This window comes from Chlamydotis macqueenii, chromosome 9, assembly GCF_036417535.1.
Source record: "Chlamydotis macqueenii isolate bChlMac1 chromosome 9, bChlMac1.mat, whole genome shotgun sequence".
Lineage (NCBI taxonomy): Eukaryota > Metazoa > Chordata > Aves > Otidiformes > Otididae > Chlamydotis > Chlamydotis macqueenii.
Window position 1 is genome coordinate 4,888,980 of NC_141564.1, and position 13,514 is coordinate 4,902,493.

The window sequence follows — 13,514 nt, forward strand, 5'->3', positions numbered from 1 at the left end:
CATATCCATAGATGGCTGAACTGTTCTTGAGTTAAGAGGCTTTATTTTAGATGTGAAAAGACAGAAATCAGATATTACATCCCCTAGCTGTTCATCCTTCAGTTTTTTTCTGTGCATTTTGTTGGACTTAAAACTTCTCTTATGGAAAGTCCATTATCTTTGTAAGAACATCAGGCATATTTTTTCTTCAAACCTGTTCACCTTGCTGTGCCATTTCTTGCAAATTGCCAACAAATTGAGTGGTTCTAAGCATGGCACTGTTGAACTCACTCACTGCATTTCAATGTCAACACAAATTTAACTTTTGGGGTTTCTTCTCTCTCCTCTTTACTACTGTTTTGCTCCATTTTTTTTTTCTTTCTGAAAGAGACTGACCTTTTCTGTAGTTATTTGACTGTCTGCATTGCATACATAAACAAAAATTAGAGGTTAAAGACACTGTTTTAATCTTTTTGCATACGCATGTAATATTTCCTCCAAAGAGACACTGCTTCTCTCACGCGTAATTGCCACTTTATTTTTAACTAATTCTTTATTCAATGCCATCCTTTGCCTTGAAGGTTGCAAGATAAAAATTATGAAATAAATCCTTCCTTGTTTCCACTGGGGTTTACATTAGTATTAGATTCCAAGACTAACAGTCCTGCAGCTGGCAGCTCAGCTGTTCACTCACGCAACGCTAAGGGCTGCCATGTAGAACCAACAGGAGGATGGAAGCTCTGCTGCGGTGAAGATACTGCAGCCTGGAAAAGCTCAGGGGATGCTGGGACAAATGGAATAGCTGGTTTGGTTTTTTCTTTATTTGTATCACAGATGTCTAAGGGGGAGAAAGAAGCAAGCTAACTAGCCTGCTCTGCACATAATGAATGTTTTCAGCAGAATTGTTTCCTTTTCCCTTCTCTCATTTTCCAATCTAAACAGCACTCAGGACATTTCTTTTTAAATGGGCTGAATTTCCTTTTGCTGCTGCTGAAACAGCTACAAGTTTACACAAGCCTTAGCTTAAAATTTTGACAGACTAAGTATGTAAATCCTGATTTTTGCATCTGTCTTGCTACATTAAAACACCCACATGTCATTATGACTGCATGCTTGGAGGAGTTCTTATTATAAATATTTTATAGATTAGCATGAGAAGTCATTAGGGGAAACAGTGGAAGAGAACAGGAGGAAAGAACCTGAAAAGAACAATACAGGTAATGTGGCCAGGCAAAAACATGTAGCTAGGTGAAAAAGCTTGAGCTAGTTGCAAGCAAAATGAGAGTTGAGCTAAAGAGGAAGACTAGTAGTCCTCATCACTAGAGCCGCTGTGTGAACAGGAGATAGCAAGGTATCCTTTCAGACTTTCTTGGTCTTCTGGAAACAAAGTTTTGTTCAGGAGCAAAACTCAAATAACCAGCTTCCCCAAACTCAAATAGGTACTAAAAAACCCATGCAGATTTCACATTAAGGTGGAGAGCAGTAACTGGTCACATCTTCTCTTCCCTTTGGGAGGTACCAAAGCTGAGGCCATTGGTCCCAAACATCTGAGCTACCTCAGGACTTGCTCCAGGACTTAATGAACTTGGGAGTAGAACTGTATGCTTTCTTTCAGAGGACATGATAGCAAATATGCGAGAAAGCTTTTAGAACAATATCCCCTTCTGAATCGCTTTTAGTATAAGAGACAATCATTGCCTCAAGTACAAGCTAGGCAGATGCGGACTTATTCTGAGGTTTCTACCTGCGGCTACAAAAATATGAGCAAAAAACTCATTGACATGAAAGAGCCCCTCCTTCATACCAAGATAGTTTCATATTCCAGACACTTCTCACAGTACTCTGATCACATCATTACTCATAAAGGCCCCATAGCTAGCAAAATATCCTATTCTTTGGGAAGAACAAAACAATACTGAAAGGTCAAAAGAAGTAACAGCGTAATAGTAGGCAATTGCATCTGCTATAGTATCAAGGTAGTAAAAAATGGCATCAGAAGTAGCTTGATCAACAACTGGAGTAGAGAGACAAATGAGCTCATCGGTGAAAGCCTGTTTGACTGACAGCTACAGCAAATGTCTTGATTACAGGTGCCTGAAGTTCATTACCATTAATGGCAGGCTCCCACTTGGAGGCCTCAGTTACAGAAGCCCCAGTGGAACGAATGGTTAGCAACTGATATTTCTTCTCAGAGCTTAGTTAGAACATTCACGCATTGAGGGTTAGGATTTAATGTCGCATTTTATGTTGAGGATTTAGACTGGTAATTTTAACTGCGCTCATTTGCTAAGTTTTCATTAAAGTCTACTCACTCCATTTGAGTTAACTTGAAGTTATCACAAGATACCACGCTATTTCAGATAGCTGTTTTAAACAGCTACACATGACTGCCAAGCACTTCGTATCATGAAGAGAAACTCGATATGCCAGCTTTTACACAATCATGACATTCTCTGTGTCTTATTGCAGTAAAAGCTCCCACGTGCATTATCCGCTTGGAGATGTATTTAAACATCTTGTGCAGCAAAGGAGCAACGTTATCCCTCTTTTGCAAGCTTTTCCTCTGTTCTTACATATCAAGTAACTCAGCTAAGATCATTTTTTGCATATAACCACATAAATCATTCTGGTCTTAAGTGTCTTTCACAAAACAAGCACCACGCAGTGAGGGTCAGCATGTTTATAAGAATACCCTAATGAACTACAGATTGCAGAATGAAGAATTAATTATTTTTACATTCAAATTCTAGCAAAAATTTCTAGAAGAAAAGGTACCTCAGAAAGCAATGTATGGACAGTCTCCTTTGCTGAACTTCTGCCTCTGAATTCCTCTACTTCCATACAGATAAATTAACTTGCACTTTATTCTCATTAGCCAAGAAATTCTTGCAATATCTTACAAACCATTACACAATTTCTGCTTTTTTGTTTTTGTTGGATATACTGATATATCGATTTATACATGCAAAGGCCTCCATCGCACATATTTCCTGTTTAATATACACAAAATGTTAGTAATAACTGAATACAGTCTCACATACTGTCCACATCTTTTTGGAAAGTAAATTTACAGCAACCTATTGAATGTCAGAAAGGAGAAATTTTGCAGTTCTTATTGGAGCACGCAAATAACTAATTACTCATGCTGCAAAAAAAATGTTAGCAAGAGTACTTTTGAAAGTCATAGATCAGGAAATATAATTTTTATATACAATGAAAAAACATACAGTAATATCTCAATTAATTATATCCATAATTACCTTTAAGGCAACTGAGAATAAAGTTCTACTAAAACCTCCCTGAAGAGATATAGCCAGCCTGACACACCTCTTCATTGATTTAAATGGTGCCTTTAAACATACTGCGATAAATCTGCGGCTTGCCTACTGCTCAAAAATCCACACGAGACCAATGATCCAATGCATTAATCATGGTGTATAATTGCAGGAAAATAATAAAACAGCCACAGCCTGAATAATGTTTACAGTTTGTTGACAATGCTTTACCAGTCAATTGTCAAACACTTCTTATTTTCCTGAATAAAATCTTTACTATAGACTTAGGGGAATGAACAGTATTTGAAGTCTCATGCAGGTGACATTCATGAGATATTTTTCTCATCATTCAGCAATGACTTACACACTTTTTTCTTCATTTTACTCTACCAAATTGCTACAAGAACAGTCACCAGGACATTTATGTTCATGTGTGGTTCTCAAAAATCATTATTTCTCCACAAAATGGAACATTGGGTTCAGATTATTTCTTGAGGGCAATGAAAATAACGTTGCTTACTGCTATTTTTCTAGGTTTGTACATATAACAGCACTGTGCAATTAGCTCCCTGGGAGGGTAAATGAAGTAAAGTAAGCTCATTCATTGTACAGTAGAAGCAATAACTCATCTTAATCCCATATTAATATAATTTTCCCTGGATTTTTTAGAAATAGACTGCTTCTGTTCCATTCTGGTGCAAATTATGTATCTCATGCACATTCTGAGCATGCCTTGATAACCACAGATTCCATTATGTGTTTAATAATTGACTATTCAATAGAGCATTGATGTATTTTTGTCTGGAACTAATTCACCTTTGTCTGTGTATCAGCACGAACATACAGTGAATTAAATATATGGTCTTGAAATGTAAAGGCCATATGCTTTATTCATCTCAGGTTTTTCAAACTGTGTATTCATGACAAGCACCGCTTGGAAATTAATATCCTAACTTGTATATGCTAGTATATACACAAAATGATTTATTAGAGTGGTGATTCACTGAAAAGCACCTTGAACCTTCATGTGGAATACAGCACTTCCTGCGACAGGCCTGACCTCCAAAACAGAATTACCCATTGCTGTATTTGCAGAGATACGTGTTGACATGGCGTGTTAAGAAATAAAACCAATGGTTAGTGTATTTAAAACATCACATTAAAAAAAGCCACAGAGAAAATTGCTACAACTCATACATATCAATAGCCCTGTGACAGAAAAGCAAGCATAAGAAAGACCCCACTGTTCCACGCAGATGTGGTCCCTCACCATTGCCAAGCGGAGGCAGGAGTGGGGAACGTTTGTTAACAAAGTGCTTATTCCCAAATATAGGAAGTTCTGTCTCACCAAAAAAAAAGCACCTCCATCACCTCTGTCCCTCCAAACAATCCTCACCAAGATCCATCAGCCTGGGTAGTTTTGAGCACAAACTTAGTGATTTAGGACACACAACCCCACTGAGTTGGTCAACAGTACATCAGTCAAGACAGCACCTTTAAGAGCAATGATTTCACACAAAAACTATGCATGTCACCGGGCCCTAAATGAGCTATTGGCCCAATGGTGCCTTTGAATTTCCTCCAACTATAACCAATACCTAATGCCTCAGAAGTAAAACAGTAATGCCCTGAAGTAAGACATCAGCTGCTTTTATCCTGGTCTCTAAAATTGTAAGTGATAAATTTATTAGCCAGTTATCCAGTTCTTATAAGACATCCCCCTACCCCAACACAGTGATAAGTCAGTGATACCCTACGGATTATTATGGACTATAGGAAGTCTTACCAATTTCACTTACTTATTCCAAATTTGCTTGTCTTGAGCTTCACCTTGGATTGCTTCTGGTCACTGAGGTAGAGAAAGATTAGGAAGTAATTAGTGAACATTTAATTATTTTGATTCTATCAATCAGTCAAACGTGGTGAAAGTTTGCTCCCATCTATTAATTTTATCTGTTACTCTGTCTTATTAACACATATAGGCTGACATATATCATGTTAGAATATATGCTAAACATATGATATTCAATTTAGCATTTTAAGATATTTGAGTTACAGAATGTGCTACTGCTTTATCATTATTATTAGCAAGTGTTTACTCAAATAACTGCAGAGTATACTAACAAGCTTCTTATCTTGACAAGCTTACCTTCACTCCTGCTCTCTCCCCAGTCATCCATCCTGAATCTTTGGTTTTAGTCTCTTAATGTGTTCACTTCAAACCATATGAGACTCTCTTCCATTAATTTAAAGGTCCCTGCCAACCCTAACTATTTTATGATTGTATAATTTGCAGTTAATTATTTTCCCTCTGAGGGTTTAAAGAATGCTATACACTACAAAGTGTCCCTTTTTTTTTTTGCCAGATGACAAAGGGTACTGCAAACATTTTTATCCACCAACACGCAGCCTTATCTTGAGATGCATTTTGCTAAACTGGATCACAGTTTTGTTAAAGCTAAAATAGAAACCACCATGATGATTACTCTCTAAAGTCCCTATGCACGCTCACTGTTTCAAAAGCTCCACGCAAAAGGACATCCTACCACAACAATAACTCACCCTTGCAAATTCAAGGTATGCACAACCCCATACATTCATAAAATTGGTTTTTAGGGCTACTAACAGACACTGCATGTTCAGTTAGAGAAATAACATTTCACTGCCACTACCAAACCAACACCCCAGAGCTGCTGTGTTCTGTTAAATAAGCACTATTTGTCACCCACCTGTGGCTGCTGATGAGCGAGGTAATTCCTCTGCATATATGGAGAGGATCTAAAGTCTTGTCAGCTGCAAGCTATTGGCCTGGCTGTAGCATTGGGTCACTGCAAGTACCCTGCCATCTTTTAGGTGTAGATCTTGTATATATAAAAAAAAAACAAATAAAATTTGACACTTCGAAGACCTGACCTAGGATTTTTTGGAATCTATATTTACTGACTTCTAACACTTTTGTGATGTCTAAATTTCATTTCCCTGAGGACTTCTGGTTTGACTATGCTGCTATCCAAGCGTTAAATGCCTTCATTCTTCCTTGGATGCTTGTCTGTGATTGTGTCTCATCTGTTACTGGTGGAGCCCTCAACAGGAAAAGTCAATTTAACAATTTTCTGAAGTGAACAGCAACTCACAAGATGTGGACTCAATTCACAGTCAAGTTAAAGCGCTGGGAATCTCTCCAAGATTTTTCTAGATGTCTAATGTGGTCCTGTAGTATTTAAGAATATTTCTACTCTTCCACACCTTTCTTCATTGAGAATACCTTTGAGAAGTACCACTGACTCCCAGTGATTTATTTTACTGCACGTTTATTTAACAAGATATGCTCTTTACCTATTTACATGGTGTCACAGCCCTCACATGTTGCACTTTCACACCTGTGCTTGTTTTCTTTTTGGGACTGCGATTGCAGACATGTGGGCAACAAAGATACTGCACATTAAGACCTTAATTATACAGCTTGTTTTCCCTTGATTTTTCTTCAGGACAACTAATATTCATTTATAACACACAAAGCCATTTTTTTTCTGTTTGCACATAACTCTGTTAAATTGTCACTGCATGTAGCAAAACGTAGCTAGGGAAAATGATAAAAGGGAAAACGCTTTCAATTGAAGACTTTGGGAGATAATGCAGGTTCCGCATTAGCTGGAAAATTACTGACATTTCGTTGCATGAGGGATGCTGTTTTCTAAGTGGATACTTCACCTTTTAAAGGGCTTATTACAGGGTTGGCTATACGCTGTACCATTACACACAGATTTTGTCTTTCATCACCAACAATGGCAAGTAACAACACTGTTTTAAAGCTCTAGAGACATTTCAGCTGCAGATGGCTTCTAAGTAGTGAAAATAAACCCATAGTTTCCATTCCTGAGTTACTTTATGCTCTCATAGTTGGCTTTCTTGGTTCTCTGTACGCAGTCTAAATAAGTTATAAAACGCCCCGCCCAGGACTAAAATGAAAATACACTCAAAAAAATATGTGGGAAAGGAAGATCAGTATTAAAACACTCATATATTTAATTAAAAATAAAAGATGCTGTACCTATCGTAGTTTTCTGTCTCTTTTTTAACATGCATATGTTGTCAGGTGAATGTTAGCACATCATAGTCTGCTACTCTGTTTTGCAAAAATAACTAACAATGACAGTTACGCAAGATTTTATGGCTCTTCTGAAGGAAAAAGTCTTGACACAGTAGTAATGAAAAGAAAAAAAAAGCCCTTAGGTCTGCTTTTCACAGAGCTTCATATAAAATATTCTTCTCTGCAAGGCTTTATTTCACCAGTGATCCCTGCAGGAAGAACAGAGCCACAGATAAAGTCAGGCAGTGCCATCAGATTCTGAATTGCCTGTGTACGGACAAGCCAATTAGCGAGTAGCAATAAGTCATCAGGTGCAATTGAAAGGAATATGCAATCTGGCTTTCTCTTTCTCAAGAGACACTTATCTTCTCATCTATTGCAGCTATAACTTGAAACTCCTCTGCAGTTGCCATCTGGCACCTAAGTGTGAATCTGGGCCTAAATGAGAAACAATAAAGATGGATGAAAGCCTCGATGCTTTGTGCTGCACAATACTGCTTTGTAAAAGATCTTTTATTTTAAATTATACAGAAATCAAGATTTTGAGCATTATATTTATGCCTCATCATATCATTTTAAAGTTTATATAAAACAGATTAAATAATCTTCTAGCCAAGTCATTAAAACCTAGACTGGTGAGGGCTGAGAGAGAGAAATCCCTTAGCTGACAGAGATAACAGAGTGCAAGAAAGAGAAATATGTTTAAAAATGGGTAAAATGCAATATTTACATTGTATTTAATTTTTATGCTTAAAAGCACAATAGCGTGTGTTTTAAAAAATAAGCACAAATATGAACACTTTGGTTTTTAAATTAAAACCGTGTTGTGTATCAATAGTCCTTGAGGAGGGTGGCAATATTGGCGAGACAGGAAAGGCAGGCATCCGACTGACATTAAGGGGCTGCAGCTGACCATCGCCTGAGTAATGCTTTCCACTGCCTGGCCAAATGGTACAGGCTTCTAAGAGCAGGAGCACCATCACCATGTGTGCACTGGGGGAATTCTCTCGTGGGAAGAATGACAGAGCTATGTCTCCTCAAAACATAAAACCCACACTACAAACCACTTTGTCCACAAAAATCCCGGTGTACTAACTGTAAGATTGGTTATGAGCAGGCAAAAACTCCCTCCATTTCCTCCTGACGTCACTAGGAGAGAAGAAAAGGAGGTCACGGGGAGAAAAAACCCTGTAACTATATTTTGCTCTCAGAAAACAGCAACAAACGAGGATTTCAGCAAACCTGAGTGGCTATGGCAGCAGGAATCAAAGCCTGGATTACCTCCATTACTTAGAGTGGGGAAATGATGAGCCTTCACGGCAATTCTTCTCAGATAAGCAATAATGAAATCCACATATTATACCCATTTTTTCTATGTTACACAACTCCATGTTATGGAGAAGCTATTCTAAAAATTACAGAGCTCCCCAAAAGTTGACAGCTCTGTTTCACAACAAACCTTCAAGGTTTTGAAATGAGTCTTTGTCCTGCATTGAAAGAACACAAAATCCTCTCGGTATCTTTGTAGAATGCAATTGTGTCAGATATCCAGTATTATGAAAACCTGTATGCTTTCCAGCACTAGACTTGTTTTCTTTTCTCTCTGCCCTATCTGTGCAAGAGATCAGCGAGTACCATGCAGTCAAAACTTTTATCAGAACAAATATGCCACCATGATACATTCCCATTTTGACTAGTGCTGTATTTTAACTAAAAGTACTTTGAAGAGAATGATTCAAATCATTACAGGACTGTTCCCTGCACTTTAAACAGACTCTTAATGCCCAAAGCATCATTGTTCCTCTCACGTATACCAGTGTAAAGCTACAAAGGTTCTGTTTGGGCTAGGAAGGCAAAGAAGTAAGTTACTGTCACCTGTCCGTATAGAAGCGAATGTTTCTTTTAAATCCAGTTTCACCCTTGGAAAGCAGATAGAAAGTTTATACTGTATTCTCACTACCATCTTTTTTACTACTGGAGTTTCTGCTGGCGTGGCCTTCCCCACATCCTGCTCTGCTCCCAGCAGAGCTCCTACGGCCTCTTTGTCCGGCGAGGCCACTGTCCCACCCGGCACCGGGTGTCTGTCCAGCCACATCAGCACGCAGAGATCCAGCAAGTGCCAATATCGGATCGTGTCACGGACAGCAGTTTTTCCTCTGCTGGTTTACCCATGTACCGCAGTGGGGACATGACAGCACCTTTGCTGTCAGTAGCTTTGCTGCACAGAATCATATTAAAGTACAAGTATTTTCTGTCTCTGCCCGTTCTGAACTAGAACAGAGCCATCCCAGGAAAACAGCCATGGTTTCCTTTTGATAACAGTATTAGTTCCAGTTGCAGCTCAGCACAACTATTAGATCTCAAACTTCCAATTACGTAGAGGCTTTAGGGATAGGAAAGTTGCCATTTGACAAAAATGATGCTGTGATTTCCAGTACAATTATTAAAAATACCTGCAGTAAAATTCTTTAGATTACAGTGGAAGAACACAGTAGCATGGTAACATCCAACAATAGATATCCCAAAGAGTTTAAGAATGAAAAGCAAGGTGCCAAATACTCTTATGAAATCCACTTGAAAGAAACACTACCAAGTTTCTTATATTAAAAAGCTGATTTTTAAATGATCTGTTGTTGTTGTTACTTACAGATATAAGCCTGCACAATTTTTTTAAGAGTCATTAAATTACCAAACATAACTCTAACGCGGAGATTTTATCAACTAATAATACCACTCTACTGGAAAGATGATATGGAACGTTATCTGAAACATTATGCAAACAAAATGAGCTATTTTAACTTCACGAAAATTCAAAATACAAGCAACTAAAATCAATGATCAAAAGGAAAAGACAAAATGAATGGAAGACAATGCCTACCAAGACACAATTGATACATATTGACAGAATTTTACAAACAGTGGAGGATTAAGGAGAGAGACAGAAAGAACACCAAAATAATAAAAAATGCAAGCATGACAGACTCTCTAATAAAAGAGAGAAAGAAAGGATGAAACATTTGATTCTGTTCACCTGTGACAAAAAAAAAAAAGCTTTGATCGTCACGGAGCCTAAAACAAGCAAGAAATTTTTATTTATCTGCCTTTCAGTGTTTGTATTTTATCTTCTAGATAAGTCTTCCTTGCAGCCAAGTTAAAAAGTTTTATGATTGTTATCTGAGCCCTTTTAAGTTCTTTTTTTTTTTTTTCTTAGCTTTCAAAGAAAGCTTTGTATTCTGCCCTGTCTCTACCCCTGCTCATTTATCTTCTGCAGCTTTGGCGGAACAGCGCACACTGGAGCCTGCTTCGCTTTGTTTCTGTACTGCATTTTGATTTCTACTGCTCGCCTCAGTAATCACGGATTTACTACTGTTTGCCTTTAATTCTAATAGCAATCAACCAACTCAATGATTTTCATTTACAGGAAGTTAACATTTTCTTGTCCGCCCGTATTTGTAATATTTGATTTAATGTTCAAACTAACTGCAACTGCAGCATTTAAGTAATTTACAAATAAAAGCTTGCGTATTTACTTCATAGATTAAGCCGAGTGAATGATCACCTCGTTGTCCAAGCCAAGACTTCAAGCTAATGCTTTCCAATTCTGTTATGGAGGGTAAAGGTTAATGAACACTTCTCTCATGTTTCTCTTCTCCATCTCCTCCCAATAGAATTTTTTTTTCACATCTGAACTACGCATCAGTAAAGGCCAGATGCCAAGAACTAAAAGATAATACTGACTCTCCGCACCGCTGTTTTGGCAGATTTTACAATTCCAAGGCCTAATTCTGCAGCCTTGATGTGCATAACTTGTGTAAGGCCCTGGGAGCTTTGTGTCTCCAGAACTGCAGCCAATGTCAAATTCTCATACAGCTACTGATTCACAGCATCTGGAACAACTTTGGCTTGGAACTTCACACTCCTGGTTTTACACCTTGATGTGGGTATTCTAATTTATGTTTTACTTAATAGTAACAGAAGAGTAACAGAATAGTATTGTTGCTCCAAACTCCCACTGGAAGTAGTCCAGAATTGAAACCCGTGCAAATAAGGCTACTGTGATAAAGAGCAGAAGCCGGTCCAGTGATTACCGTTGTCTTTAGGTAATTGTCAGAATGTTACATGATTCTGTAGTGGTAACTTTGTCTTAATTTAATTGCTAGAAGACAGATTTTAATTAGTCCATCTTTCATAATAATCTTGGAACTTTCTGAGGCCATTTGTTCTTCCCTTGGAGAACAGCATCTCAGTGCTTCAGCTCTTGCACCCTTTCTTGTCTGGTATTCATCTCTTCCCGTATAATCTCTTTTACATCCCTGCACTTCAGGCACAATTTGCAATCTCATCCACTGCAAGAGGGCTCAATGGAGAACAGTTTAGGATCAGATCTACTGCTCCATTTGTTTACCATTAGCAAATTCTTCTAGGTATAACTCAGTTCAAATAGCATTTTATTCATTAAACAATTCTTTAAAACTCTGATTTGAAATGGTAAGCTTATGTTTAAAGGCAACAAGCAAGAAATGCTTATTACTACAACTATGATACAACTATTTACAACAAAAATGGTGAAGGACAGATCCTCAGCTAGCATAGAACAGTACCCACCAAGATCCACATTAATTTGTGTCAACTCACATGCTCACCCTTAGTTTTCAAGCTTGATGCACAACATTTACTCTTTGGATTGGTTTTATTTTTTTTTGTACATGAAGCATAATGTTTCTTTTCATAGGGAATCTTATGTATTCCCAAAACACTTAACAGGAATTCAAAATCTATAAAGAGGAGGTTTTAATTCTAGCTACTCCTTTTCAGAATAAGCTTTTCATGTTTAGTAAGCCTGATCAGCAAAAATAAATGATCCATTATGCACTAGGATGTCAGCTTCATAACGTTTTTTAAGATGGACTTTTCTCCCTCAAAGGGAGTCGGGGGAAATTATTGTTTCTATAATGTTGTACATCCCTTGATAAGAAAGAATATTTATACATACACATCAGTTAATTTCTGCCTATCTGGCTTTTCATCATTATATAATCCCACAGGATTTTAAAGCTTAAGCATCTATAGTCTAGGCTTGCTATATGGAAGAAATTGCTTGTGTAGTCTTTTTGTCCAACATTTTTCCTGTATTAAATGATATTTTAAAAACCACTCCACCACTAACAATACTATTTCCCTACCATCTTAAATTATAAGTTGTTTTCTAAAATAAAACTTCATGGGAACAGGGTAGGACCAGAGAAGAGCAAGTAAATGTCATAGAGAAGTACACAGCCACACACAGGCAAACGACAATTTCAGCACTGCCCACACTGCCACTTCCATCATCATAAAGTATCAGCTCCAGGGATCATCTGCTTGCGTGGGTAATTTAGCACTGGGGGAAAGAACCCAAACCACTCTCATATATGTGCTTAAAAGACATAATACTTTATATTCTTATCTGAATCTTATTTTTTAAGCTTGTGCCTTGTCTTGGGAGTCTAATTTATGATTTCAGATTTTCTAGTTATGCCTAAAGGGTACATACCCTGCTCCCAGTGACAAGCCCAAGACCAGAACGCTGAACACATCCCCTGGCCAGCCTTTGGCAAGGTCAGCCAAAGATGTGAAGTACAGCTCACGGCCTCCGTGCAGCAGTGAAGTTTCACGGTTTGCATGTGTCTTTCACACAGTAAAGCTTAAAAATACAATCCATGGTCCTATTTATTTTTTACCACAATTTCAGTAAGAAGAATAGTTGTGTTTCCCTTTAACATTATAAAAACCAGGAGATTTTGCGTAGATTCTAAAAGTAACTGGTGAGATTCTGACATCTCAAGGAACTGGGTTTTACATGCCTAAGAATTGAAGAGAATAAGCAAATGGCTTAAAACTCTCTTGACTTCACTTTTTGCTAGAATCTGTTTAACACACACTTTATGACGTCTGTGTATTTTGCAAAGTATTTGATGGCTGACGGAGAAGAAGGTGACTCTGTGAAGCTATTAATCAGAGAAAGCTGAGCTTCATTACTCCATGCCTCCGAGAAAGCCACTGCAACTCACAAACCCTTTTCGGTAAAGCAAACCCTGGAGCCCCGGAGCCCATCCTTAAAAACTGAAATAACAGGAGGAAGCCGAAAGTTCGGCACGTCACCTTGCGGTGAATAAAGGAGTTAAAATGTC